The sequence below is a fragment of the Globicephala melas genome, chromosome 21 (assembly GCF_963455315.2).
Source record: "Globicephala melas chromosome 21, mGloMel1.2, whole genome shotgun sequence".
Taxonomy (NCBI): Eukaryota; Metazoa; Chordata; class Mammalia; order Artiodactyla; family Delphinidae; genus Globicephala; species Globicephala melas.
The window spans coordinates 31,247,421-31,261,266 of NC_083334.1; positions in this window are offsets into that span (position 1 = coordinate 31,247,421).

Genomic DNA, 13,846 nt, shown 5'->3' on the forward strand with positions numbered 1-13,846 from the left:
ACCTCCAGTGTCACCAAAGCAAAGAATTTTAAATAAATCAAGTTAAGAAGTTATATGGGAGCAGAAAGCTCTCTGAGTCACACTGTGAAGGTATGAATGCCAGGAGCTGGCCACACCCAGCAGTGGTTCACAGTTCCTCAGAGCCCCTGGTAATTGACTGAACCACAGGACTCCCCATCAGGTAAACCAAGAGAGCAAAAATTCACCTTGATTCCGGTGGATCTCACTCAGTGATTTTGTGTCTAACAGGGAAATAAGTTGACCTGAATGAATAAAGAGTGGGCTCCAGGTGTCATCAGGCGTTGTGGTGGCAACATGGTCTTCCAGATCTATCAGTTACTGAATGAAAGGAATCCCATTTGACAATCTAAGATTGATTCTTCCTGTGCCTGCTCTTCAGGCTGCAGTAAAAAGGAAGAAAAAAGAGCTGTCTATATGAAATGGGCTTATGTTAGTTGACATGATTGGCCAATGACCATGTGGAATGGTGACCAGGCAGTCATCGTCCTCAACAGCTACTGTGTTCCACCCAAGAGCCTTAAATCTAAAGGCAACAACTCATATACTCTTTCATGTAGGGTCCAATCACGGCCAATCCACTTCCCTAGTACCACATCTGAAGATACGCTAAATGCCTCATGCTGAGAGTTGGTGCATGTCTTGTTGGGTCTAACTCATCACTGCCTGGTGTTGGGTGACCTGAAGGAAGGCAGGCAAAGATTTCTGATAGTAGTGATACCTTCTCCTTTCTATCCAATTCACAGACCCTGTATGGGGATAGGGTTTCCAGCAAAATAGAAAATTATCAAATTAGCTTTCGTCATTATCTGCAATAGAGTATGAAGCCTTCAACCGATTATCCCACGCCCCTCAAATATGAACGATGATTGTCTCTGGAAGTTGGGAGTGTGGGTGATCTGTATTATTTCTTTATCTTTTTCTGCGTGTCTCAAGTTTCCCACTAATAAGTGTATAGTATTTTTATCATTTTTTAAAACTGCGTATTTTCAAAAGAAGGGTGGGGAGGTAAAAGAAGAAATGAGGAATTTCTTCGCAATGGAGAAAGCGAACAAGACATCATCACAGTTGCTGGCAGAAGGCCCCACCACCTACAAGTGACAGACCAGGTTTAATCTGGGTGCTCACCCACATCTACGATCTTGTTATTCATTCCTACATTTTCGTGCAGCTCTTTGAGGCCCGATAGCTCCGGTTTGCTTTACTCGTTCTATCAAGGGGAGACAGAAAGCAGGAAGGGATTGGCAGCAAACAGAGAGTGGATTCTGCAGCTTCCGTTCATCCCTGAGCCCACTTCACAGCAGACAGGCATCCACACAGATTCCTGCCACGGGAAAGCACAGGTGCTCACGAGGGGTGTGTCAGCTCCAGAAAGAAAGCTCTGCCAGTGACACTGCTCTAAAAGTCTTCCTTCTCCCTCTTTGACTGTCTCCCAGTTACACAGAGAACAATACTATCTGGACCTGCAGATTCAGTGTCTACTTAAACAAGCTGACGTTTCGTGGTTGAATTTAACTCCCTCACCCATCCAACGCCTCTGCAGCCCCCAAAGCTTTCTCCAGATGCAAACCGACCCATCATCACCCATAAGACCTTGGACCTGAGGAAAGAGAGTTCCCCTTCTTAAACACTGACTATAGACAAAAAGCCAAAGCCCTAGGCATGGTTCATATGACTCTCCATCCTTAATTTATGATGTCATAAATTTCATGAAATTTCACGCCACTCATGTGAGAGTTCAATTTTACCAGACTAATAATAGATTAGTCTCTGATCTCACCAAGAGTTTGTATTCCTTCATCTTTGTTTGTTTGCTTGTTTTTTCTCTGTCAAGAAATAATCCCTTTGTGTTGTTATTCACTTGGAAAATTTCTACCCATCTTTCTAAGCCTAATATTCTCAGATGTCTCCCAGATCCAAAGAGCAAATCCCTCCCCCTTAGGCTCTCACAGCCTATATAAGGCTGTGAGACCTGTATAAGGACCTGTATAAGGATTATCACACTTCCATCGAACTGGTGACTCAGTTGCCCTCTTATATGTTTAGACTTTGTGATTCACAGAAGAAAACTATTCATTCTCCAGTGTTCCCAATAGGCAACCACATACTGGCTGTTCTTTCAATGTTTGGTGAATGAATAAGTGATTTCTTCTGCCAGGTTTTCAATGCTGTGAGATTATGCCTCCCAATCTAATCATGAGTGGAGTTGTTTGGGGGGGGGTTGTTTTGTTTAAATGTCTTCCATTGTGACTTGATTATTTTGGTTTTGTGCTTTATTTAATAGAGCAGATAATTGTAAATTTAAGTGAATTAATATATGCAGGTAAGTATATGCCATTCCATCAACAAACAAGTATGCACTGAAATCGTCTTTGAGGCTAGCTCTGTATTGGGTGTCAGGGAGACACTGTCTTGTTAGATAAGAAAGAGAAGGAGCACATGGTCTAAGTGGAGAGATAAAACTGAGAAGACTTAGACATGTACCTATTTTCATTAATTAAGATTAATATGTGGGTTTGATTTACATTACATTACAGATCTTCCTCAGCTTACAATGGGGTTACATCCCAATAAACTCATTGTACCTTGAAAATACTGTAAGTTGAAAATTTTAAATGTTTTAAAATGGATTTAAATCTGAATGGGAGGGAAGTCCAAGAGGGAGGGGATATCTGTATGTGTGTGGCTGATTCCTTTTTTTGTGCAGTGGAGGTTCACACAATACTGTAAGGCAGCCATACTCCACTAAAAATTAATTTAAAAAATGGATTTAAAACCTCTAACCTACTAAACATCCTAGCCTAGCTTGGTCTGTTTTAAAGGTGCTCAGAATAATTACACTAGCCTACAGTTGGGCAAAATCATCTAACACAAAGCTTATTTTATAATAAAGTGTTGCATCTCTCACATAATTTATTGAATACTGTTTTAAGTGAAAAACAGCACGGTTGTCCCGGTACAGAACGGTTACAGTGCTGTGGCTTGTTTATCCCATGATGACACGGGACCTACGGCTCCCTGGTCTGCTCACCTATACCAGGGAGGGTCTTACCTCAGATGACTAGCCTGAGAAAAGATCAAGCTTCAGACTTCAGTTTCTATTAACTGTGTTTTGCTTTGGCACCATGGTACAGTTGAGAAATCATCATTCAGGGACCTTCTGTAGTGCCTGTCACTAAGCACATTAGGTCAGGGGTAGAAGTTATCAACATGCATGGGGACACCAGGAGGAAGCCAATGAGGAAGCTGGGCTGGAGCCGCTTCCTGAAGGATCTGCACATGCGCGTGGGTGCAGACCCAGGAGTGTGCCCACACTTCAGAAGTAGAGGGAGCCTTCTTTTCTCTAGAACAGCAGTCTCCAGCCTTTTGGACCAGGGACCGGTTTTGTGGAAAACAACTTTTCCATGGACGGGGTCGAGGGGGAATGGTTCAGGCAGTACTGAGAGTGATGGGGAACTGTGGGGAGCGGCAGATGCGCCTTCACTCGCTCCCCTGCCGGCCGCTCACCTCCTGCTGGGCGGCCTGGCTCCTAACAGGCTGTGGACCGGTACCACGGCCTGGGGGTTGGGGACCCCTGCTATAGGAGATGCTGCCTTTAGCACATCTGGGACATCTTATCCTCCGCAAATGGATTCGCTACAGCAGGGTTTCTCAACCTCAGCACTACTGATATTTTTGGACAGGAAAATTCTCTGTTGGGGAGACTGTCCTGTGCCTTTAGAATGTCTAGCGTATCTCTCAAAGTCACAGCAACCTACCGCTTTCCCCATCATAACAGTCAAAGGTGTCTCCAAACATTGCCAGTTATCCTCGGGGGCGGGGATACAGTCTCTGAGGGTCCAGCCGCAGCAAACGTGTTTTCCAGACTTGCTTTGTTGGAGCCTTGCTATGCTTTTGTTAGGAATCTTTAAGAGAGAGAGAGAAAACTCATATGGATTGCCAGGAAGACAATTCCTAAAGATTCAGTATTTTTGTTTTGTTTTGCAAATAGCTAGTATTAGGAAAGTGAGGAAAACACACACTCTTCACTGTCTATTTCCTAGTGTTTATTTCTCATCCCAGATGAACTGATAATACTCCAGTGATATGAAAATGGTGCCTGAAGCCATAGCATATGACTTTGAATTAAGCTTTGAAAATATTCCTAGCAACACGTTTAATTAACTAGGATACTTGGTTTCTATTAACTCCACATCAACTAATATTAAAAACATATATAGTAAGGCTTAATGGCTTCAGGAGGGCTCAGGATCTGACTGTGATGTGATTAATTTTCTGTGTACAGGTTCATTGAATCTCTCCAAATTGAGCACTGGGGACTGGAATGTTACCACTGATTTGGAAAGCAAAATGGGGAAAATTAAGTCCTTGTGTAACAGTGTTTATATTTTTTCTTTTTAAAAATTTTATGTTGGAGTATAGTTGATTTACAACGTTGTGTTACTTTCAGGTGTACAGCAGAGTGAATCAGTTATACATATACATGTATCCACTCTTTTTTAGATTCTTTTCTCATGTAGGTCATTACAGAGTATTGGGTACAGTTCCCTGTGCTATACAGTAGGTCCTTATTAGTTACCTATTTTATATATAGTAGTGTGTATAACTCAATCCCAATCTCCCAATTTATCCCCCCCCCCATGTTCATCTCTCTAAGCAACGTTTGTAATGAGCTACAAAAAGAGGTTGGGGGACCTTGCTTCATGGATGGCAGTATTCCTCCTTCTACCTCGAAATGTTTGAGTCTCACTTCCTTAAGCAGATGCAGGACAACCAGAGTGATGAAAATGACTATATGGTCATTCCCCATCCCCCCACCCAGCAAAGTTCGGTTCAATATTCACGATCATCACTAAGGCTGCCCTTTGTTTGATCCGAGATTGGAGGAAGCAAAATAGAACAGGGTCTGAAAGCAATGGATCCCTGCCTCACTGGGACTTGGGGGATTACCAAGACCGGGAGGGTGGTGGTAGATGCAGAGAAATGGCCAAAGAAGGTTCACTTAATGTCTCATTCAACAAATACTGAGACAGGCCTGGGATCTGGGACTCTTTCTGCAGGGCTTGCACCTGGACAAATGTCTTCTCCAGCAACAAAATACAAGGAAGCTACATGGGACTAAATATAACTGCGTGCATGCACAGCTGGGGCAAATTATGGACAAAAGATTAAAGAAAGACAAAAAAAACCCAACTGCCACTTCTGAAGAGCTGGGAGCAAAAGCAGGGTGTCGGGAGCAAAAGCAGGGCACTGCGCATGCCCCCTGCACACACCACCGAAGAGGTGGGCAAGCCACCCTTCCAGCCTGACCCCTGGACACACCTCTACCCTCACCCCGTATGAGGAGCCAGCTTGGTCCCGGCTCACAGAGCGAGCAAGGGAACCTGTTACTTGTTTTTGCCTACCTGGCCCCCTGCTGCAGCAGAGGCACCCATAAATCTTTGCCTGAATTTCCTGTCTGGCCTCTAGTCAATTTCTATTGATGTGGGAAGGCCAAGAGCCCTGGTCAGTATCAATATGAAGGATATGTAATCTGATTCATAATTTTCCAATTTTATGGTATCAACTCTCTTAACAACAGAATTCTTTACTATTTTGCTTAATTGTATAATTTAGTAATCTTAGTCATCACATTCCTATATTGTGGTCAAATGCTCATGAAAGGTTTCTTGTGTGTTAATTTTGTTGTCCCCCAAATATTATAAGACTCTAAAAGACTGAGTTAGAGAAGGGAGCAGAGCCTGTGAAGAGGAAATCTCAGCCCCAGGCCCCATGCTCCCTTGTCAGGAAGCTGCTGACTCTGGCTTAAAAATATTCATGCATTACCTACACTCACCAAGGTAGGGCCCAGAGTGGGTGCTGGGACCTCATTCCTGTGCCCATGCTGGTCGCTAAGGCTCCATTTCTTGGCCTGTGCCCACATGCTTGAACCTAAGAATTTCAAAATACTGTGATTTAGCGAAGGCCTAACACTATTCTTCACACTCAGCCCACCAACACCCTTCCAGTGGGTGCCTGCCAGGACATTTTACTACACCCAGACCATTCTTTTTTTTAAATTTATTTTATTGAAGTATAGTTGATTTACAATGTTGTGTTAATTTCTGCTGTACAGCAAAGTGCTTCGATTATACATATATATTCTTTTTCATATTCTTTTCTATTATGGTTTATTACAGGATGTTGAATATGATTCCCCGTGCTATACAGTAGGACCTTGTTGTTTATCCATTCTATACGCAGTAGTTTGCATCTACTAGTCCCAAACTCCCAATCTATCCCTCCCCTTCCCCCCATCCCTCTTGGCAACCGCAAGTCTATTCTCTATGGCTGTGAGTCTGCTTCTGTTTCACAGATAAGTTCATTTGTGTCATATTTTAGGTTCGACATATAAGTGATACCATATGGTATTTGTCTTTCTCTTTCTGACTTTCTTCACTTAGTATGATCATCTCTAGGTCCATTCATGTTGCTGAAAATGGCATTATTTCATTCTTTTTTAATGGCTGAGTAATATTCCATGTGCCACATCTTCTTTATCCATTTATCTGTGAATGGACACTTAGGTTGCTTCCATGTCTTAGCTATCGTGAACAGTGCTGCTGTGAATGCTGGGGTGCGTGTATCTTTTGGAATTAGAACTATGCCTGACTATGCTTAAGACTCTGACAAGCTACAATTATTTTTTAAAAAGACAGCAGTGCTCATGTGGTTTTCTTCCTGATTATAAGGGACAAAGGATATTTTCTTGTCAATAAATTCCTATGAACCACCAGATCTACCTGAATTTTTTTTTCCGAGTGACGTTGCTACTTCACGACTCGTGAATTAGTGTTTCAGCTTAGCAGCATCTGGACAGGACCAATAGAGCTGTGTGCAGGCTTGTCTGCTCCGCAAAAACACGCAAGCATCTCTGTGCTCATCTGCCGATCAGAAGAGATGGCCTGGATGGACTTATATTTCCTCTCTCCCCATTTTTAAAAGTAGAATTATCCAATCATTTGGATTCAGTGTAATTGACTTGCGTGATGGCAGTAAAGCAGAGAAGGCTAAAAGAATCTGAAAAGGTGGAGGGCTACTAAAGGCGTTTAACAAAAAAGATCGCCTTTCCAATCTCACATCTTAACAAACAAGGCAAATGTCCCCAGTGAGAGGTCCTGAGAGGTTCCTCTCCACTTTAAGATCTGGTTTAGGCTGAGACCTACCTCTCCTGCTCATTTCTCTAAATTTTTTTTTAAACCTTTGAATCAAAATCAAAATAACCACCTTATCAAGTGGACTTCGTTTTGTAGCTTTCAGCTCTGGCTTCCTGATGAAAACCCAGCCAACCGTGATGCCCTCAATCTTTGTCCCTGAAACTTGTGCTTTCCATTGTTTTAGGGCTGAGCGCTGCACTCCAGGCACACCTGACGGGAAGTGCTGAAGGTGAGACAGGATCCCAGACAAGGGGTGGCCTGGGGGCGAGGCAGCCCAAGGCAAGGCTCCAGGAGCATCTAGAGAGGGTCTCTCTCCTTCTCTGCCCATCTTTCTCCTTAAGGCTCCAAAAAATATTACACCAACATCTGACCTTCAGATTCTACTGAAATGGGATGCTCTAGGCAGCTTGTCCAGTCTGCATCCTGACAGGGTGTCTTGCTGGACAGATAGTCATTTTAACATGGGCTGCAAGCAGTGATGCTGCCTCGCAGGTTGTCACAGGTTGTCATAGAAGCAGAGCTCCCAGCTCTGCCCTCTCTCACTGGAGGGAACCTTAGACTTCACAAAGAAAGGTGATAAGTATGTAACAGACACAAATACCCCTTTTTGCTCTCTTTTTCTTCTTCTTAATTCATTTCACCTCCCAGGCGTGTTCACACACACAAGCACATGTGCACACAAATACAGAGATGGAAAGCTACCACCAAACTGGGTGAATATAGTATATGTGTACCCACTTGAACACCCACTCATTAAAATTAGGAGGAGCCAATTCGCAGCTAAATTCCTTTTCTAAAGTAAAAGAATGTGAGCCTGAATTGGGCCGCTTTGGCACACCGCAGTACCCTTGTACGTGCCAGTGGTTTATGCTTCTGGGTGTTGGCTCGTGCTGTGCCGTCTGCAGCACTCTCCCAGCAGAAGGATAATCATCTACAGCTCATCTCTTGGGCCCCAGAGGCTGAGGGCACGAAGCAGGACACACACTAATAAGTGGACAGGAGGCCACATCTGACCAGGAGCAAATTTGCATAAAGGTTAGTTCCAAACATCTTCCTCTGGTTCTTTCAGAGTCAAGGGGTTTCTCCCAGGTGTGTGCAACCTTCCTGCCCTATGGGCTATGGCTCCCCCCACATCCTCTGTTGCTCCATGGGGGGCCTGGCTGAATCCCCAGTCTCTGTGTATCATTCTCCTCCACTCTTTATGGGCAATATTCCTCCCTAGGTGCTGGCCAGCAGGTCCCCTGGGCACTGACAGGTCCACAGAGCGGAACCACCTTGGGCTCTCTGCCCATAAAACAGATTTTTGCAGTGCCACCTGTGCTGTCACGGTCCCCCTCTCTGCTCTCCTTCCTCCTCTCCCTCTGGGTGACTTCCTTGCTTGGAGCTTCTCGGTGATGGCTGAGGAGTTCTGCCTGGGTGGCCACCAAAACCCGTTAAGACCAGCCCCCAACTCCTTTCCTTAGACCCCACGGGACTTGCTCTCCTCTCTTCAATAGCTCTTATCAAGGTGGATTACTATTGTCTGTCTACACATGGGTCTCCTCCAACTATGACCATGAACTTTAGAAAACTGAGTCTTGATGATTCTTGTGTACAGATTTATGTAACCAATAGACTACGTCACGTTTCATCTGGGATCGCAAATAGACCTCTGAAATGTAACATGTGCGAAACTGGACTCCCAATTTTCACCTCAGACCTGTTCTGCCCAAATGTTGCTCACCTCGATAAGTGAAAACCCTCTTCTCCAGCTGTTCAGGCCAAAGACTCTGGAGTCACCCCTGACTACTGTTGTTTTCTTCATAACCCATGTCCAGTTCAACAGCACTTCCCATCAGCCCTACATTTAAAATACAGAATCTGGCCATTTCCCATGGCCTCTACCACCACTACCTAGTCCAAGCCACCTCCAGCTTTTGCCTGGGTTATTTTAAGAGGGACCCTTGTTTCCTTGCCCTCTGAGGTCTATAATCCACGCAGCAGGCTGTAGGGGGTTGAATGGGGGCCCTCAGAAAGATATGTCCAGGTCTTAATCTCCAGAACTTGTGAATGTAATCTTATTTGGAGAAACAGTCTTTGCAGATATAATTAAGCTAAGAATCTACAGATGAGATCATCCTGGATTATCAGGAGGGCCCTAAACCCAATGAGAAGTGTTTTTGTAAGAGATACCTGGAGGAGAGACTTAGGGAGAAGAGACGGCCACGTGGAGGCTAGGGCAGAGATTGGAATGACGCAGCCACAAGGAATGTCAACGGCCACCCGAATCCAGAAGAGGAAATGAAGTAATGCCCCTACAGTGTTCAGAGGAAGTGCAGCCCAGCAGACACCTTGATTTCAGACTTCTGACCACAAGAACTGGGAGAGAATATTTTTTGTTCCTTTTAAGCTGCCAAATCTGTAGGAAGTTGTTATGGCAACTGGAGAAAACTAAACGCAGCTCAAGAAACACTCTGAGGTGTCATGCCCTGTATGTTCCGCCAACGTCCTCCATCCCAACCACGGAAGTATTTTCCATCTAGCTTCCTTTTAGGAAGTGGAGACAAAGTCACTGTCTAAGAGAACCCAGTCAGCACTGTAATACCAGAGGGAGGTGTTTTCCATTCCCTTACAAAGGCAGCAGCAGCAGTAGCCTGGGTACCAGCTCCATACCAGCTGCTCAAATATGGCAGGTCAGAGAGTGACAAGACCATCGTACATGTTTCAGAGGTGATGCTGGCAGAGTCAGGACGGTAAATGGGAGGGCAAAGAGCATGAGGCGTGGCAGCAGGACAACCCTGCCAGTGGAGGGAAGCAGTGACGCTTCACCCCAGTGATTCTGCTGGCTGGACACTCCCTAGAGGAACTGGGGATTTCACCCTACTTTTACAGAGCCCTTTACTTTGTGCTAATTTGAATGTAATGACTATCCAGGAAAGATGGTAGAAAAGCTGTGGGGTGTTTTTCTCTCCAACTTATTCCTTCAAGCCTATTCAAGACCTTAGTTTTGAATAAGAAGGAAAAAAAAAAAAACTAAATAGCTTGAGATACTCAGAGTCAATCTACCATTCTGTGGTGGCTATCGTTCTGGGTCAATTAAAAATTTAATACTAAAATGGAAACATCCTAATTAAGTAGATTTTTTTGGACATTCCACAAGAAATCCTAAATATTCTATTTAGAAAAGACAATCCTGCCTTTCACAGTCCACAAGATAGGAGACACCTGTTGTGGCCCAGTCAATCATTGTGAAGTTGATTCACAGTCCACAAGATAGGAGACACCTGTTGTGGCCCAGTCAATCATTGTGAAGTTGATTCACAGTCCACAAGATAGGAGATACCTGTTGTGGCCCAATCAATCATTGTGAAGTTGATGGCACAATTTTGTTGGCTAATCTAGACGAGAAAATGCATTCAGAAGGGAAGATTAGAAAGGAAAGATCAACTGCAAGTCATCTGCAACTTTTAGAAGAGTGCATACAATCAAATTGCTCTAAATTTTTTAACTTGATAGCATTTACCCTCTGAGCAGGGGGTGCAGGGAAGAAGGGCAGGAAACTGATGCTGAAATTCTTCTGTGTTATTAGTCTTATTAGCGCTTAGTAGCCAGGTCTTCATGGCGTCATTGCATGTAGTTCTCACCACAACCTACTTGGCTGGGCTATTTATAACTTTTTTTGCAGATGAAAAAAAAAACAACAGATATAAAGAGGTTAAATTTCCTACCTGATGTCACCCAGTTTATAAATGACCAACAACGTTGAAATAAGCTGGCTGCAACCACAGGTAGCTTTTCTTCATCTCCGGTGCAGCATGGGCAGTCGGCAGAGCACGATGGAAACATGTGCATTTCTTCTGAGGAGTCCCACTTAAGGTTTCCGTATGGGAAACATTTTGTCACAGCTGCACCTCCATCTTGAGTAATGTCTGTGAGAAGTGAGATTGTGCCAGCTTCTTTAACACCAATCCTAGCAGATGTTTTAGACATGAAGCCAATGGGAGACGTCTTCCTCCAAGACATGTTTTGACCACTTGCATTCCTGGAGGTTGGATTCTGAACTCTGAACCCTCCTTCCAGCCAACTGTGCTTTACTATTTTTTTTTTAATAAATAATATCAATAATGTATTGAGTAATTGAAAGTTAAAATCAATCTTATTCTCAAACATTTGTCCCATAAACTATTTGTCTGCATGAGAAAATAATATTTCCCAGTGATTTGGGTGATAATTTTAGTGATTTGATTTTTGTCAAGTTGGAGTGTCAAGCGACTGGTGCTTTAAAAATGCCCTTCTCCTGATGCTCGTAGAGGTTACCAAGGATTAACCCATTCAATCTTTATGACAACCCTAAGGCACATAGGGATCTTTTCATTTTTCAGATTTGTTCACTGAGATTCAGAGAGTTTTAGTAATTTGCAGAATTGCACAAATAGTAAAGAGCAGAGATAGAACTTGAATTCATGTCTGTTGACCTTCACTGTGGTCCTCGGCCCTGTATGTACCCATCCAATGACTTGGTCCCCCAAATACTATGGAGATATTGGAATTCAGGCGCGGTGCACCGTGGAGTACAATAGACATGCTTTTCAAGGAGACACGAGGAGGGGCACACACGTGATGGTGCCAAGTTCAGTGCCAGACCCTGCAATCTAGTCCTTCCCTCACCATAACTGAGCCTTCCTTTACTCGGAGCCAAATTCAATAACTCGAAAACTATCTGATCCTATTTTCCATAATTTTTCAACAGAAACTCATACTGGCTGTGAAATAGGAATTCAGGTGTTTCCTTTTGACTTTTCATCAGAAGGTGTCTGGTACCCTGGGGATACAGAATACTGTCTCATACCCCTCAAATCTGCCTATCTATATACCTGCTTATTTTTACACTTAAAACATATTTGCTCCTTGACACGTCTTTCTCTACGAAGCCTTTTCTACCGAGAAGGAATGAGAATTCCTGGAGAATAAGCCAAGGACTTAGCGTTCCACCTCTGCATTGAAAAGTGGCCTCCCCATTAAATGGCAAATCCTTCATCTCAGAGGTTGAATAGCCCAGCTCTTCTAAAAGACTTCCAGCTGGTTACATGTAAGGGGCTGGAAGAAAAAGGCCAGTCCCAGAATATCTACTGGCTCGAGGCCATGATATATTTTTGTTTGATATCGAATGGGAAACTTTTCATGTGTTCTGCATTCCAACCCCATGAGATTCGGTCTTGTGTCCACAGGTGCTGTGGACACAGACACAGGCCTAGATGCCTCCGTGGCCGAGGTGCCCTGCGTAGAGACCACACCAAGCTTCCATCCTCTCATTACGACTGCCAGGAGGCAGGAGAACTCCTGCTCAGAATCCTCTGTCCAAAGAGAAACACACAGACCAAAGGCTGTTTTCCTATGTTGTTTTGCTATTGCAAACTCTTTTCCTGAAAAAGGACCACAAGAATGGGAGAGGGCAGTCCCACCTGGGCAGGGAAGCAGGTTTGTCTGTCTCCCCAACACCTCTGTAGGATTGTCACCTCTTACCCCACACAGCTACACCCCCTGTCACCTCCCTTCATCCTCCTTCCATGGCTAATTCTCTTCTTCTCCCTCCCATGTCCCTAATGTTAGACTCTCCCAATGTTCAGACTTTTAATCTCTGCTCATTTTTAACTCTCTTTTTCTCAAAAAATTATTTAGGTGGAAATAGTGCTCTGTCCTTGCCCAAATATAGCAACTTTTCACCAGTGTCTTATTTCTAAAAAGATAATAAGAATGGAATGTTTTGTGATGCAAAGCTTTGCTGTTACTGCTTCCTGCTGACTCATTTGTCTGTGTGTATCTGACGTTGACTTTAGTAGTAACTGTAATGATGTGTTTATGCATGGAGATAAATCCAAAATCTGGATGTCTAATCCTGACCTCCTGCGTCAGCTTCAATATTTTAGGCTGAACTACCTCCTTGACATTCTTAATTGTGTGTCACACTTTCATCATTAACCATCACTAAGGGAATAGTCATAGTCACTCATCCCACGAGAGTTCCAAGACACCAAGCAGTGGGTTTGTTCTGATACCAAAGACTGGGCCAGTCAAGAAAGATGAGCTCATCATCTCTGGAGATGGAGAAGGACCACGACTGCAAACTCAAATCCATCCCAGACTGGCATCCATCGTTAAGGGGTCTGATTCAGTTGGGAACAGAGGGTTGAGGGGCAGCAGTTCTTAGTATCAGGAAGAAAACAGGATGATAAACCAAGGTGGTAAATCCAAGTGAGGCAGAATAAGCCAGAAGCAAGATGTAGCCCTGGGATAAAAGGTAGCAGGAATGTGACAAAAAGTCATTGAAGTGAATGGTCTCAGGAGTGTGTCCTAGACCCAATGCAGACCTGGAATAGAAACATCAAATTCTGATTCTAGGTGACCTGGCCACTGGGAGTGACCGTGAGACCAGCAGACAATGGCAATGCCTGTCCGCTGGAGAGGAGGGGCTTGAGTGGAGCTTGAGTCTGGGTTCTCAGTGGTGCAGCACCTAGGCAGGGCTGAGTCTGCAAGAGAAAGGCCTTTGTGCCTCGAGCCAAGCAGGGCTATGACAGGCGAGCAGTGGCCAACGGAGGCACCATCTACTTGAACTGAAATGTTCCCAGTCGAGCTTCCCATGGTGGTAAGTCTCT